The sequence below is a fragment of the Lampetra fluviatilis genome, chromosome 21 (assembly GCF_964198595.1).
Source record: "Lampetra fluviatilis chromosome 21, kcLamFluv1.1, whole genome shotgun sequence".
Lineage (NCBI taxonomy): Eukaryota > Metazoa > Chordata > Hyperoartia > Petromyzontiformes > Petromyzontidae > Lampetra > Lampetra fluviatilis.
This window is the reverse complement of record NC_136295.1, coordinates 6,614,269-6,626,462: the sequence shown is the minus strand read 5'-3', so window position 1 is coordinate 6,626,462 and position 12,194 is coordinate 6,614,269.

Below are 12,194 nucleotides of genomic sequence, written 5' to 3'. Positions count from 1 at the left end.
AATTCCATCAACACTGTAGGAAATTGTGAATTTTGTAACCCACTCATTCTTTTCTTCCTTGCCCTTGATTTGTATACCAATAACTTCATTCCCTGGAGGGAACTGGAATTGTATGTATGGGTTGCTAGAAAAATTACAGAGAAGAATTAATGACAGCAAACGTACAGATGATTCTCGTAATTATCTTAAGTAAACATGTCCTTGATTTGGGCATTTGCGAAGAGAATAAGGCACACCTGTCATGTTTGTTTGGGGTCCAGGATTCATGAGAGTCCGCCTCAGAACTTGCTGAATTTGCCGATGTTTGCTCATCACTTGAGGAGGAGTATGTTATCTTCGGGATAGGCATTACATAATAGCAAGCTGCAATGAAAATCAAAGAAATTCACATTAGAGGCCCTCATAGTTTACAGACCTGTCATATTTTGTATTAATATGAAACAACATATAAGAGGAATCTTAATGATTGCCGCACAGTTTTTCCAGTTAGATTTATACATGTATAGAAGGAAGTACATCCCAATGCATTCTATTATTTAATGTATTGTCAACTAGTTTGATCGTGAAGTAATACGTTTTACGTAAGCCCAAGAACTCCAGAGACTTAGAATGATTATAAAAGCCTTACGTGTCGTTGACTGAGTCTTGACAGTTGTGGAAAACTTTGTGGTCGTGCTTTCTTCTGGAGAAGTGTAAACCTTTGTTTTAGTGGTTTCTTTCGGAGTAGTAGTAGAGACTGGAGGTTTGCTTGAAGTTACAGGTGCAGATGTGGAAGCTGATATGTGGGAAAATATGCAAGGTTAGTTATTTTCTTGTTGATGCCGAGCAGTATACTTGACAATAAAGTGGTACAAAGAAAATAAGGAATAGGTCACTTACCCGGAGGGTAACAGGCTTGGAGAAGTTGAGCAAGTAAGCTGATGTGTTCATGATATTCAATAGGATAAACACGGACATAAGCAGCATTGGATGGGATAGATGGGCTGAAATAAATGATGGTTTCCTGGTGTCCCTCAGAGTTGCCGTCAAATATCTGAAAAATAAAAGTCATTACAAAGATGGTTTAAAATATCCCGTCAGCATACTTGCATTGTGATTGTAAAATTACATGTTATTCCACAACACTCTCACAATTAACATGTTAAGACCCGTTGATGCCTGTAAAAGTATTACCTTGTTTAGTGGAATCCATACAATTCCATCAACACTGTAGGAAATTGTGAATTTTGTAACCCACTCATTCTTTTCTTCCTTGCCCTTGATTTGTATACCAATAACTTCATTCCCTGGAGGGAACTGGAATTGTATGTATGGGTTGCTAGAAAAATTACAGAGAAGAATTAATGACAGCAAACGTACAGATGATTATCGTAATTATCTTAAGTAAACATGTCCTTGATTTGGGCATTTGCGAAGAGAATAAGGCACACCTGTCATGTTTGTTTGGGGTCCAGGATTCATGAGAGTCCGCCTCAGAACTTGCTGAATTTGCCGATGTTTGCTCATCACTTGAGGAGGAGTATGTTATCTTCGGGATAGGCATTACATAATAGCAAGCTGCAATGAAAATCAAAGAAATTCACATTAGAGGCCCTCATAGTTTACAGACTTGTCATATTTTGTATTAATATGAAACAACATATAAGAGGAATCTTAATGATTGCCGCACAGTTTTTCCAGTTAGATTTATACATGTATAGAAGGAAGTACATCCCAATGCATTCTATTATTTAATGTTTTGTCAACTAGTTTGATCGTGAAGTAATACGTTTTACGTAAGCCCAAGAACTCCAGAGACTTAGAATGGGTATAAAAGCCTTACGTGTCGTTGACTGAGTCTTGACAGTTGTAGAAAACTTTGTGGTCGTGCTTTCTTCTGGAGTAGTGTAAACCTTTGTTTTAGTGGTTTCTTTCGGAGTAGTAGTAGAGACTGCTGGTTTGCTTGTAGTTACAGGTGCAGATGTGGAAGCTGATATGTGGGAAAATATGCAAGGTTAGTTATTTTCATGTTGATGCCGAGCAGTATACTTGACAATAAAGTGGTACAAAGAAAATAAGGAATAGGTCACTTACCCGGAGGGTAACAGGCTTGGAGAAGTTGAGCAAGTAAGCTGATGTGTTCATGATATTCAATAGGATAAACACGGACATAAGCAGCATTGGATGGGATAGATGGGCTGAAATAAATGATGGTTTCCTGGTGTCCCTCAGAGTTGCCATCAAATATCTGAAAAATAAAAGTCATTACAAAGATGGTTTAAAATATCCCGTCAGCATACTTGCATTGTGATTGTAAAATTACATGTTATTCCACAACACTCTCACAATTAACATGTTAAGACCCGTTGATGCCTGTAAAAGTATTACCTTGTTTAGTGGAATCCATACAATTCCATCAACACTGTAGGAAATTGTGAATTTTGTAACCCACTCATTCTTTTCTTCCTTGCCCTTGATTTGTATACCAATAACTTCATTCCCTGGAGGGAACTGGAATTGTATGTATGGGTTGCTAGAAAAATTACAGAGAAGAATTAATGCCAGCAAACGTACAGATGATTCTCGTAATTATCTTAAGTAAACATGTCCTTGATTTGGGCATTTGCGAAGAGAATAAGGCACACCTGTCATGTTTGTTTGGGGTCCAGGATTCATGAGAGTCCGCCTCAGAACTTGCTGAATTTGCCGATGTTTGCTCATCACTTGAGGAGGAGTATGTTATCTTCGGGATAGGCATTACATAATAGCAAGCTGCAATGAAAATCAAAGAAATTCACATTAGAAGCCCTCATAGTTTACAAACTTGTCATATTTTGTATTAATATGAAACAACATATAAGAGGAATCTTAATGATTGCCGCACAGTTTTACCAGTTAGATTTATACATATATAGAAGGAAGTACATCCCAATGCATTCCATTATTTAATGTTTTGTCAACTAGAGTTTGATCGTGAAGGAATAAGTTTTACGTAAGCCCAAGAACTGCAGAGACTTAGAATAAGTATAGAAGCCTTACGTGTAGTTGACTGAGTCTTGACAGTTGTGGAAACCTTTGTGGTCGTGCTTTCTTCTGGAGTAGTGTAAACCTTTGTTTTAGTGGTTTCTTTTGGAGTAGTAGTAGAGACTGCTGGCTTGCTTGTAGTTACAGGTGCAGATGTGGAAGCTGATGTGAGGGAAAATATGCAAGGTTAGTTATTTTCTTGTTGATGCCGAGCAGTATACTTGACAATAAAGTGGTACAAAGAAAATAAGGAATAGGTAATTTACCCGGAGGGTAACAGGCTTGGAGAAGTTGAGCAAGTAAGCTGATGTGTTCATGATATTCAATAGGATAAACACGGACATAAGCAGCATTGGATGGGATAGATGGGCTAAAATAAATGATGGTTTCCTGGTGTCCCTCAGAGTTGCCGTCAAATATCTGAAAAATAAAAGTCATTACAAAGATGGTTTAAAATATCCCGTCAGCATACTTGCATTGTGATTGTAAAATTACATGTTATTCCACAACACTCTCACAATTAACATGTTAAGACCCGTTGATGCCTGTAAAAGTATTACCTTGTTTAGTGGAATCCATACAATTCCATCAACACTGTAGGAAATTGTGAATTTTGTAACCCACTCATTCTTTTCTTCCTTGCCCTTGATTTGTATACCAATAACTTCATTCCCTGGAGGGAACTGGAATTGTATGTATGGGTTGCTAGAAAAATTACAGAGAAGAATTAATGACAGCAAACGTACAGATGATTCTCGTAATTATTTTAAGTAAACATGTCCTTGATTTGGGCATTTGCGAAGAGAATAAGGCACACCTGTCATGTTTGTTTGGGGTCCAGGATTCATGAGAGTCCGCCTCAGAACTTGCTGAATTTGCCGATGTTTGCTCATCACTTGAGGAGGAGTATGTTATCTTCGGGATAGGCATTACATAATAGCAAGCTGCAATGAAAATCAAAGAAATTCACATTAGAAGCCCTCATAGTTTACAAACTTGTCATATTTTGTATTAATATGAAACAACATATAAGAGGAATCTTAATGATTGCCGCACAGTTTTTCCAGTTAGATTTATACATGTATAGAAGGAAGTACATCCCAATGCATTCTATTATTTAATGTATTGTCAACTAGTTTGATCGTGAAGTAATACGTTTTACGTAAGCCCAAGAACTCCAGAGACTTAGAATGATTATAAAAGCCTTACGTGTCGTTGACTGAGTCTTGACAGTTGTGGAAAACTTTGTGGTCGTGCTTTCTTCTGGAGAAGTGTAAACCTTTGTTTTAGTGGTTTCTTTCGGAGTAGTAGTAGAGACTGGAGGTTTGCTTGAAGTTACAGGTGCAGATGTGGAAGCTGATATGTGGGAAAATATGCAAGGTTAGTTATTTTCTTGTTGATGCCGAGCAGTATACTTGACAATAAAGTGGTACAAAGAAAATAAGGAATAGGTCACTTACCCGGAGGGTAACAGGCTTGGAGAAGTTGAGCAAGTAAGCTGATGTGTTCATGATATTCAATAGGATAAACACGGACATAAGCAGCATTGGATGGGATAGATGGGCTGAAATAAATGATGGTTTCCTGGTGTCCCTCAGAGTTGCCGTCAAATATCTGAAAAATAAAAGTCATTACAAAGATGGTTTAAAATATCCCGTCAGCATACTTGCATTGTGATTGTAAAATTACATGTTATTCCACAACACTCTCACAATTAACATGTTAAGACCCGTTGATGCCTGTAAAAGTATTACCTTGTTTAGTGGAATCCATACAATTCCATCAACACTGTAGGAAATTGTGAATTTTGTAACCCACTCATTCTTTTCTTCCTTGCCCTTGATTTGTATACCAATAACTTCATTCCCTGGAGGGAACTGGAATTGTATGTATGGGTTGCTAGAAAAATTACAGAGAAGAATTAATGACAGCAAACGTACAGATGATTATCGTAATTATCTTAAGTAAACATGTCCTTGATTTGGGCATTTGCGAAGAGAATAAGGCACACCTGTCATGTTTGTTTGGGGTCCAGGATTCATGAGAGTCCGCCTCAGAACTTGCTGAATTTGCCGATGTTTGCTCATCACTTGAGGAGGAGTATGTTATCTTCGGGATAGGCATTACATAATAGCAAGCTGCAATGAAAATCAAAGAAATTCACATTAGAGGCCCTCATAGTTTACAGACTTGTCATATTTTGTATTAATATGAAACAACATATAAGAGGAATCTTAATGATTGCCGCACAGTTTTTCCAGTTAGATTTATACATGTATAGAAGGAAGTACATCCCAATGCATTCTATTATTTAATGTTTTGTCAACTAGTTTGATCGTGAAGTAATACGTTTTACGTAAGCCCAAGAACTCCAGAGACTTAGAATGGGTATAAAAGCCTTACGTGTCGTTGACTGAGTCTTGACAGTTGTAGAAAACTTTGTGGTCGTGCTTTCTTCTGGAGTAGTGTAAACCTTTGTTTTAGTGGTTTCTTTCGGAGTAGTAGTAGAGACTGCTGGTTTGCTTGTAGTTACAGGTGCAGATGTGGAAGCTGATATGTGGGAAAATATGCAAGGTTAGTTATTTTCTTGTTGATGCCGAGCAGTATACTTGACAATAAAGTGGTACAAAGAAAATAAGGAATAGGTCACTTACCCGGAGGGTAACAGGCTTGGAGAAGTTGAGCAAGTAAGCTGATGTGTTCATGATATTCAATGGGATAAACACGGACATAAGCAGCATTGGATGGGATAGATGGGCTGAAATAAATGATAGTTTCCTGGTGTCCCTCAGAGTTGCCGTCAAATATCTGAAAAATAAAAGTCATTACAAAGATGGTTTAAAATATCCCGTCAGCATACTTGCATTGTGATTGTAAAATTACATGTTATTCCACAACACTCTCACAATTAACATGTTAAGACCCGTTGATGCCTGTAAAAGTATTACCTTGTTTAGTGGAATCCATACAATTCCATCAACACTGTAGGAAATTGTGAATTTTGTAACCCACTCATTCTTTTCTTCCTTGCCCTTGATTTGTATACCAATAACTTCATTCCCTGGAGGGAACTGGAATTGTATGTATGGGTTGCTAGAAAAATTACAGAGAAGAATTAATGCCAGCAAACGTACAGATGATTCTCGTAATTATCTTAAGTAAACATGTCCTTGATTTGGGCATTTGCGAAGAGAATAAGGCACACCTGTCATGTTTGTTTGGGGTCCAGGATTCATGAGAGTCCGCCTCAGAACTTGCTGAATTTGCCGATGTTTGCTCATCACTTGAGGAGGAGTATGTTATCTTCGGGATAGGCATTACATAATAGCAAGCTGCAATGAAAATCAAAGAAATTCACATTAGAGGCCCTCATAGTTTACAGACTTGTCATATTTTGTATTAATATGAAACAACATATAAGAGGAATCTTAAGGATTGCCGCACAGTTTTTCCAGTTAGATTTATACATGTATAGAAGGAAGTACATCCCAATGCATTCTATTATTTAATGTATTGTCAACTAGTTTGATCGTGAAGTAATACGTTTTACGTAAGCCCAAGAACTCCAGAGACTTAGAATGATTATAAAAGCCTTACGTGTCGTTGACTGAGTCTTGACAGTTGTGGAAAACTTTGTGGTCGTGCTTTCTTCTGGAGAAGTGTAAACCTTTGTTTTAGTGGTTTCTTTCGGAGTAGTAGTAGAGACTGGAGGTTTGCTTGAAGTTACAGGTGCAGATGTGGAAGCTGATATGTGGGAAAATATGCAAGGTTAGTTATTTTCATGTTGATGCCGAGCAGTATACTTGACAATAAAGTGGTACAAAGAAAATAAGGAATAGGTCACTTACCCGGAGGGTAACAGGCTTGGAGAAGTTGAGCAAGTAAGCTGATGTGTTCATGATATTCAATAGGATAAACACGGACATAAGCAGCATTGGATGGGATAGATGGGCTGAAATAAATGATGGTTTCCTGGTGTCCCTCAGAGTTGCCATCAAATATCTGAAAAATAAAAGTCATTACAAAGATGGTTTAAAATATCCCGTCAGCATACTTGCATTGTGATTGTAAAATTACATGTTATTCCACAACACTCTCACAATTAACATGTTAAGACCCGTTGATGCCTGTAAAAGTATTACCTTGTTTAGTGGAATCCATACAATTCCATCAACACTGTAGGAAATTGTGAATTTTGTAACCCACTCATTCTTTTCTTCCTTGCCCTTGATTTGTATACCAATAACTTCATTCCCTGGAGGGAACTGGAATTGTATGTATGGGTTGCTAGAAAAATTACAGAGAAGAATTAATGCCAGCAAACGTACAGATGATTCTCGTAATTATCTTAAGTAAACATGTCCTTGATTTGGGCATTTGCGAAGAGAATAAGGCACACCTGTCATGTTTGTTTGGGGTCCAGGATTCATGAGAGTCCGCCTCAGAACTTGCTGAATTTGCCGATGTTTGCTCATCACTTGAGGAGGAGTATGTTATCTTCGGGATAGGCATTACATAATAGCAAGCTGCAATGAAAATCAAAGAAATTCACATTAGAAGCCCTCATAGTTTACAAACTTGTCATATTTTGTATTAATATGAAACAACATATAAGAGGAATCTTAATGATTGCCGCACAGTTTTTCCAGTTAGATTTATACATATATAGAAGGAAGTACATCCCAATGCATTCCATTATTTAATGTTTTGTCAACTAGAGTTTGATCGTGAAGGAATAAGTTTTACGTAAGCCCAAGAACTGCAGAGACTTAGAATAAGTATAGAAGCCTTACGTGTAGTTGACTGAGTCTTGACAGTTGTGGAAACCTTTGTGGTCGTGCTTTCTTCTGGAGTAGTGTAAACCTTTGTTTTAGTGGTTTCTTTTGGAGTAGTAGTAGAGACTGCTGGCTTGCTTGTAGTTACAGGTGCAGATGTGGAAGCTGATGTGAGGGAAAATATGCAAGGTTAGTTATTTTCTTGTTGATGCCGAGCAGTATACTTGACAATAAAGTGGTACAAAGAAAATAAGGAATAGGTAATTTACCCGGAGGGTAACAGGCTTGGAGAAGTTGAGCAAGTAAGCTGATGTGTTCATGATATTCAATAGGATAAACACGGACATAAGCAGCATTGGATGGGATAGATGGGCTAAAATAAATGATGGTTTCCTGGTGTCCCTCAGAGTTGCCGTCAAATATCTGAAAAATAAAAGTCATTACAAAGATGGTTTAAAATATCCCGTCAGCATACTTGCATTGTGATTGTAAAATTACATGTTATTCCACAACACTCTCACAATTAACATGTTAAGACCCGTTGATGCCTGTAAAAGTATTACCTTGTTTAGTGGAATCCATACAATTCCATCAACACTGTAGGAAATTGTGAATTTTGTAACCCACTCATTCTTTTCTTCCTTGCCCTTGATTTGTATACCAATAACTTCATTCCCTGGAGGGAACTGGAATTGTATGTATGGGTTGCTAGAAAAATTACAGAGAAGAATTAATGACAGCAAACGTACAGATGATTCTCGTAATTATTTTAAGTAAACATGTCCTTGATTTGGGCATTTGCGAAGAGAATAAGGCACACCTGTCATGTTTGTTTGGGGTCCAGGATTCATGAGAGTCCGCCTCAGAACTTGCTGAATTTGCCGATGTTTGCTCATCACTTGAGGAGGAGTATGTTATCTTCGGGATAGGCATTACATAATAGCAAGCTGCAATGAAAATCAAAGAAATTCACATTAGAAGCCCTCATAGTTTACAAACTTGTCATATTTTGTATTAATATGAAACAACATATAAGAGGAATCTTAATGATTGCCGCACAGTTTTTCCAGTTAGATTTATACATATATAGAAGGAAGTACATCCCAATGCATTCCATTATTTAATGTTTTGTCAACTAGAGTTTGATCGTGAAGGAATAAGTTTTACGTAAGCCCAAGAACTGCAGAGACTTAGAATAAGTATAGAAGCCTTACGTGTAGTTGACTGAGTCTTGACAGTTGTGGAAACCTTTGTGGTCGTGCTTTCTTCTGGAGTAGTGTAAACCTTTGTTTTAGTGGTTTCTTTCGGAGTAGTAGTAGAGACTGCTGGTTTGCTTGTAGTTACAGGTGCAGATGTGGAAGCTGATGTGAGGGAAAATATGCAAGGTTAGTTATTTTCTTGTTGATGCCGAGCAGTATACTTGACAATAAAGTGGTACAAAGAAAATAAGGAATAGGTCATTTACCCGGAGGGTAACAGGCTTGGAGAAGTTGAGCAAGTAAGCTGATGTGTTCATGATATTCAATAGGATAAACACGGACATATGCAGCATTGGATGGGATAGATGGACTGAAATAAATTATGGTTTCCTGGTGTCCCTCAGAGTTGCCGTCAAATATCTGAAAAATAAAAGTCATTACAAAGATGGTTTAAAATATCCCGTCAGCATACTTGCATTGTGATTGTAAAATTACATGTTATTCCACAACACTCTCACAATTAACATGTTAAGACCTGTTGATGCCTGTAAAAGTATTACCTTGTTTAGTGGAATCCATACAATTCCATCAACACTGTAGGAAATTGTGAATTTTGTAACCCACTCATTCTTTTCTTCCTTGCCCTTGATTTGTATACCAATAACTTCATTCCCTGGAGGGAACTGGAATTGTATGTATGGGTTGCTAGAAAAATTACAGAGAAGAATTAATGACAGCAAACGTACAGATGATTCTCGTAATTATCTTAAGTAAACATGTCCTTGATTTGGGCATTTGCGAAGAGAATAAGGCACACCTGTCATGTTTGTTTGGGGTCCAGGATTCATGAGAGTCCGCCTCAGAACTTGCTGAATTTGCCGATGTTTGCTCATCACTTGAGGAGGAGTATGTTATCTTCGGGATAGGCATTACATAATAGCAAGCTGCAATGAAAATCAAAGAAATTCACATTAGAAGCCCTCATAGTTTACAAACTTGTCATATTTTGTATTAATATGAAACAACATATAAGAGGAATCTTAATGATTGCCGCACAGTTTTTCCAGTTAGATTTATACATATATAGAAGGAAGTACATCCCAATGCATTCCATTATTTAATGTTTTGTCAACTAGAGTTTGATCGTGAAGGTATAAGTTTTACGTAAGCCCAAGAACTGCAGAGACTTAGAATAAGTATAGAAGCCTTACGTGTAGTTGACTGAGTCTTGACAGTTGTGGAAACCTTTGTGGTCGTGCTTTCTTCTGGAGTAGTGTAAACCTTTGTTTTAGTGGTTTCTTTTGGAGTAGTAGTAGAGACTGCTGGCTTGCTTGTAGTTACAGGTGCAGATGTGGAAGCTGATGTGAGGGAAAATATGCAAGGTTAGTTATTTTCTTGTTGATGCCGAGCAGTATACTTGACAATAAAGTGGTACAAAGAAAATAAGGAATAGGTAATTTACCCGGAGGGTAACAGGCTTGGAGAAGTTGAGCAAGTAAGCTGATGTGTTCATGATATTCAATAGGATAAACACGGACATAAGCAGCATTGGATGGGATAGATGGGCTGAAATAAATGATGGTTTCCTGGTGTCCCTCAGAGTTGCCGTCAAATATCTGAAAAATAAAAGTCATTACAAAGATGGTTTAAAATATCCCGTCAGCATACTTGCATTGTGATTGTAAAATTACATGTTATTCCACAACACTCTCACAATTAACATGTTAAGACCCGTTGATGCCTGTAAAAGTATTACCTTGTTTAGTGGAATCCATACAATTCCATCAACACTGTAGGAAATTGTGAATTTTGTAACCCACTCATTCTTTTCTTCCTTGCCCTTGATTTGTATACCAATAACTTCATTCCCTGGAGGGAACTGGAATTGTATGTATGGGTTGCTAGAAAAATTACAGAGAAGAATTAATGACAGCAAACGTACAGATGATTCTCGTAATTATCTTAAGTAAACATGTCCTTGATTTGGGCATTTGCGAAGAGAATAAGGCACACCTGTCATGTTTGTTTGGGGTCCAGGATTCATGAGAGTCCGCCTCAGAACTTGCTGAATTTGCCGATGTTTGCTCATCACTTGAGGAGGAGTATGTTATCTTCGGGATAGGCATTACATAATAGCAAGCTGCAATGAAAATCAAAGAAATTCACATTAGAAGCCCTCATAGTTTACAAACTTGTCATATTTTGTATTAATATGAAACAACATATAAGAGGAATCTTAATGATTGCCGCACAGTTTTTCCAGTTAGATTTATACATATATAGAAGGAAGTACATCCCAATGCATTCCATTATTTAATGTTTTGTCAACTAGAGTTTGATCGTGAAGGAATAAGTTTTACGTAAGCCCAAGAACTGCAGAGACTTAGAATAAGTATAGAAGCCTTACGTGTAGTTGACTGAGTCTTGACAGTTGTGGAAACCTTTGTGGTCGTGCTTTCTTCTGGAGTAGTGTAAACCTTTGTTTTAGTGGTTTCTTTTGGAGTAGTAGTAGAGACTGCTGGCTTGCTTGTAGTTACAGGTGCAGATGTGGAAGCTGATGTGAGGGAAAATATGCAAGGTTAGTTATTTTCTTGTTGATGCCGAGCAGTATACTTGACAATAAAGTGGTACAAAGAAAATAAGGAATAGGTAATTTACCCGGAGGGTAACAGGCTTGGAGAAGTTGAGCAAGTAAGCTGATGTGTTCATGATATTCAATAGGATAAACACGGACATAAGCAGCATTGGATGGGATAGATGGGCTGAAATAAATGATGGTTTCCTGGTGTCCCTCAGAGTTGCCGTCAAATATCTGAAAAATAAAAGTCATTACAAAGATGGTTTAAAATATCCCGTCAGCATACTTGCATTGTGATTGTAAAATTACATGTTATTCCACAACACTCTCACAATTAACATGTTAAGACCCGTTGATGCCTGTAAAAGTATTACCTTGTTTAGTGGAATCCATACAATTCCATCAACACTGTAGGAAATTGTGAATTTTGTAACCCACTCATTCTTTTCTTCCTTGCCCTTGATTTGTATACCAATAACTTCATTCCCTGGAGGGAACTGGAATTGTATGTATGGGTTGCTAGAAAAATTACAGAGAAGAATTAATGACAGCAAACGTACAGATGATTCTCGTAATTATCTTAAGTAAACATGTCCTTGATTTGGGCATTTGCGAAGAGAATAAGGCACACCTGTCATG